This window comes from Nannospalax galili, unplaced genomic scaffold (assembly GCF_000622305.1).
Source record: "Nannospalax galili isolate Female #2095 unplaced genomic scaffold, S.galili_v1.0 scaffold1049, whole genome shotgun sequence".
Taxonomy (NCBI): Eukaryota; Metazoa; Chordata; class Mammalia; order Rodentia; family Spalacidae; genus Nannospalax; species Nannospalax galili.
The window spans coordinates 527,898-533,168 of NW_008358636.1; the positions used below are offsets into that span (position 1 = coordinate 527,898).

The window sequence follows — 5,271 nt, forward strand, 5'->3', positions numbered from 1 at the left end:
AAAAAACTACAAATGGACCTACCATTTGACCCAGTTATACCTCTTCTTGGCATATACCCAATGAACTCATCCTATTGCAGAGACACTTGTACATCCATGTTTATTGCTGCTCTTTTCACATTAGCTAAGAGATGGAAACAACCTAAGCATCCCTCAACTGACGAGTGGATAATGAAAATGTGGTTCATTTATATGATGATATTTTACTCAACAGTAAAGAAAGATGAAATCCTGAAATTTTCAGGTAAATGGATGGAAACTATTATCTAAGTGAGGTAACACAGACTAAGAAGAAAAAAAAAAACAGCATATGTTCTCCCTCATATGTGGATCCTAGCACCAAATCCTGGTAAGTGAGTATGTATCCAGACATAACTAAAAGATAATGGAAAGGAACCAGGGAGGTAAAGGAAAAGAATCTGAAAGAGAAGAACAGTAGGAAACAGGCATTAATAAAGGACATATAGATAAAAATTGGAATAGTTTAATGGAGGAGGGAGGGAAGGGTATACAAGGAACCTAGAGGATAAAGGGAAAGAAGGAGCTCAAGAGAGGTAGGACCATAGGAGAAGGGAATTACTAAGGGAGAAATGGGAAAAATGGGGGTATCTTAATTTGGGAAGCCATGATGGAGGGGTTAGACAATGCAAGAGATAAATAATGCCTAGCTAGTTTTAAAAACCAGAGGGAACCATATTAGTCCAACAACTTATTGACAAATTATACATATGAGATCAAGAAATATATGTCTAGGTAAGGTTTATCTGAGAACAACTGGTCTTTGCCAAAGGTTTATCTACATGGCACATGGTAATTTAAAACATCAGACTGGTGGAACTAACCTTCTTGGATGTTTAACAGGCATACTTTGAGGTCTATACTAATTTGGTCAGAGGGACATAAAGGACAGTTTTTGCTCGTTGTCCTCCTAGGTCAACTAGTTCCAGGGGGCTATAAGCATCTCTCAAAATGTCCTGTAACTGTGGTGAGTCACCTACCCTCTTGATCAAGGAGGCTGTGGAGACCCCACAAGATGGACTTGAACCAGCATCCAGTCTACAAAGAGGAGGGTCAAACATTTCCTCCACGCTTCCAAGCAAAGCCAGCCATGATTGGGCAGGACCTTTGACTTACCTTCACATAGATGGAACTGGTAAAAGAAAGGAGCCAGGGGCTCCTCCCAAACCCATGTGACCCCTGAGGAACAGATCCTCAAATGGCCTTAAGAGTAAAAATAAATTGGTTTTTCTGAGCCAACTGTATGACCTTAAACACCCAAAAGGAAAGTATAACCAAAGATTTAAGGGTTCAATATAATTTTTGAGTCCATATGTTTAACTAAATGGTATATAACAATAAACAATGCCAGATAGGATATACGTTCTTCTGAGTTGTTGAGCAGGGTGGCCCAAGAGACTCCCAGATAGTAACCCAGCATAAAACTGGGAAAATGAACAGCAGATCCCAATCTTGTCTAAAGGAATATTGACGACTGATTGCTGCTAGATGAGGAACAGCTGATCTTCCTAAAACAAAGACCTCTAGTTAGGCTGACTAGATTCACCAGATGAATAAGTAGTGGGGAATGGCTGGGGGTGCCGACATTGCAGCAGACAGTAGCAGCGAAGACAAAGTAAAAGGGCTCTCTAGTCAGGGGGAGGCTGTGGGAGAGTGCCATCTGGGAAGTGGGTATATAGATGAATAAGATTGTTTGGGATATTCTGTGTGATATATACACAAACACACAAATCAACAAATTTAAAAAATGAGTTATATTTGAGGAGGAAGCATAAAAATTCAGGTTATGTTAAGTAGTAGAGATGATAAGCATTACCACTGAAATCTACCTGATGTCTTTATATCCATAAACAGGTGCCAAGGATCCAAGTACAACCGACCGTGTCTAGTAATAATCAGATACATACAGATTAGAGACGCATGTGCCAATATGTGTTATTAGTAAAAACAATGAGTCTTTCTGTAAGAAACAGTATTTTTAAAACGAAATGGAGATCTTTTTTTAAAGGTTGAAAACTCATTCAATTTTATGTTTTACAGGGTTTATACTGAGTTCAATACTCTATAACTGTATTAATTCAACTGTGAACCTAAAAATTTTGAAAGAGATGTATCTTTGCTCTGGAAATTGTTATTGAGTATCTTAAAGCTGTAATGAAATGCTTCTTCTGAAAAATAAAAAAAAATTATAAAAAAGAATGAAATTAGACCTCTGTATCTCATCTTGCACAAAACTCAACTCCACAAGAATCAAGAATTTAACATAAAACCCAATATCCTGAATCCATTATGGAGAAGTAGAGCAGATGTTTCATCTTATGGGCACAGGAAAGGACTTTCTGAATAGGACTCAGCAGTATAGACATTAAGACCAACAATTGGCAAATGGGACCTTTGAATCACAAAAGCTTCTGTACTACAAAGAACACTAACATTCTAGTGAAGAGACAGACAGCAGAATAGGAAAAAAAATCTTTATAGAATGTTAGTGTCTAGAATTACAGGAACTCAAAAACTAAATACATGCTGTTCACCTTCCAGAGCTGTAGAAGCTCTTGATTCAGAAAACAAATCAAAAACTTTAACTCTTTGTTCTGGTTCTGTTGATACCAGTAAACAGCATCATGTCCTTTTTCAAGACCACAGCTCATCTTTGCTTTCTGCCCTTTCCTTTTGATCAGATGTCTTGGAGTCTGGGTGACTTTGGCATCAAAAGGTCCTGGAAGAGAAGGAAACAGAAGACATGAACACAGCTAGGAGGGACTCTGACCAGGAAAAGTGTTTGGGTCTGGTTCTGGCCATCTCAAGATGGAGATTTGCCTTTGAGCCTAGGTCTCACCTGCTCCCAGGAGACAGAGCTCCACCCAGCAGAGCAGCCTTGTGCCCATGATCACACTGAATTCATTCAGAAGTTTATCCCTATCTTCCTTCAGCTCTATGATTACCTTGTTTGTGTGTTCTTTCAATTCACTGAATTCTTTTATCATATTCATCATTGTTCTTTTGAGTTCCATGTCCTGCATTGTCTCTAGGGGGTTCTCATTAAGGAAGGCACCAAGCTGGCCTGGGCGAAAAGGATCAGGAAGCAGCTCTGGTTCCCCAGGTGTCTGGGGACCCAAGACCAGGAATGATGCAGGGCCCAAACCAGGAGCAGAGAACCACGGGGGAGATGGAAGGGTGAATGAGGCTGGGGGAGTCAAGGCATGGAGGGCTCCACGATAGACCCACCCCAAGAGGCCTGAGCATAGGAGAGCAGGCCAGGAGAGTTAGCCGGTGGTGCAGGTCCAGGGAAGCAGAGAGATGAGAACAGGTCCAGGTCCAGAGGCAGTGCTCCTGGGGCCCAAGGAAGGCATCAAGCTGGTCGGGGTGAAAAGGATCAGGAAGCAGCACTGGCTCCCCAGGTGTCTCGGGCCCATAGACTAGGAATGGCACAGGGCCCAAGCTAGGAGTAGAGAACAGCAGGAGAGATGGAAGGATGAAAGCGGCTGGGAGAGTCAAGGCGCAGAGGGCTGTGTGATAGACTTACCCCAAGAGAGGACTGAGGGCAGGAGAGCAGGGCAGGAGAGTTAGCTGGTGGTGCAGGTCCAGGGAAGCAGAGAGAGATGAGAGCAGGTCCAGGTCCAGAAGCAGTGCCCCTGAGGCCCAAGGAAGGCACCAAGTTGGTCTGGGTGAAAAGGATCAGGAAGCAATATTGGCTCCCCAGGTGTCTGGGGCCCCAAGACTAGGAATGGCACAGGGCTCAAACTAGGAGTAGAGAACAGCGGGGGAGATGGAAGGGTGAATGTGGCTGGGGGAGTCAAGGCAGGGAGGGCTGTGCTATAGACTTACCCCAAGAGGCCTGAGGATAGGAGAGCAGGCTAGGAGAGTTAGCCGGTGATGCAGGTTCAGGGAAGCAGAGAGAGATGAGGGCGGGGCCAGGTCCAGAAGCGGTGCCCCTGGTGCCCAAGGAAGGCACTAAGTTGGTGAGGCAAAGCTCTCCTGAGAGACACCATGTGGTGTTGGTGGTAACTTGAGGTAGTAGCATAGTGATTGAGTCTGCAAGAGATGACATCACAGGAAGGTTACTGATGAAGCATGAAAACGTCTCATCCTTTGCTGCTTCATTGTGACCATGGGCACAAGACTTCTCTGCTGTTCAGTGCTTTGTCTCTTGGGGGCAGGTGAGACCAGAGTTCAAAAGAAAACTCCTTGTCCTGAGTTTGTTAATTCCAGAACTAATCCTTTATCCTTGTCAGGGCCTCTGCTGGGCTGTGTTCCCATCTTCTGTGTCCTTCTCTTCCAGGCTCTTTCGATGCCAAAGTTACCCAGACTCTAAGACAGAAAGCAAAGATGAGCTGTGGTCCAGAAAGGGGGCACACTGCTATTTACTGGTATCAGCAGAACCAGGACAAGGAAATCAAATTTTTGGTTTACTTTCCTAGTCAAGAAATTATTGACCAAATAGATGGGTTCAAGGAGTGATTCTCAGCAGAATTTCCCTCAAACTCACCATGCAGCCTGGAAATCAAGACCTCTGAAGCAGGAGACTCAGCTGTGTATATACCTCTGTGCCAGCAGTCAGTCCACAGTGCTGAAATGTGCATTTCCCTTAGTGCCGAAAGCCCTACTGGACAAAGCTTGGGAAGCAGGTTGTGCCCTGTGTTCAAAGGAAGTAACAGAAATTAACTGGAGCTAGCCAAAACCACCAAAGGTTTCATACAAGCCTAGAGCACATCTCAAGGTCTAGGAGCAACAGGCTGACGTTCCTGAAATGGTCCTCTAGGCCAGTTCTGAAAAGGCTGCTTCCTTCTCCTCTTTGGCTTGCTTCCTGTTTTCTGTCCCTGCCTGCCATCACTCTGCTTTCACATAGTACTCATGGTGACATAAGCTCATGGAAACACACTGGCGTAAAAGCAGACACATTGATCAATGGAATAGAACCAGAGTCCCCCCTATAAAAGCTCACACTCCTATAGTCACCTGATTTTTGACAAATGGGCCAAAAATACATATTGAGGAAAACATAGCATCTTCAACAAATGTTGCTGTTCAACATGTAGATGAATGAAACTTGATCCCTATCTCTCATCCTGCACAAATTTCAACTCCAAAAGGATAAAAGATCTCAACATAAAACCCAATATTCTGAATCCATTAGAGGAGAATTTGGGGATCTATTTCATTTTGTAGGCATAGGAAATGACTTTCTGAACAGGACCCAGAAGTACAGACATTAAGATGAACAATTACCAAATGGGACCTTATGAAATTTAA

General features: G+C 43.5%; 1 long non-coding RNA gene across 1 annotated transcript; it reads left to right on the forward strand.

Moving 5' to 3' along the window:
- The first annotated feature begins 3,974 nt into the window (after positions 1-3,974).
- On the forward strand, positions 3,975-4,330 carry LOC115068243. The gene is made up of 2 exons (XR_003847605.1): positions 3,975-4,178; positions 4,301-4,330. It is a non-coding gene; the product is annotated as an uncharacterized LOC115068243 (long non-coding RNA).
- Positions 4,331-5,271: the final 941 nt, after the last annotated feature.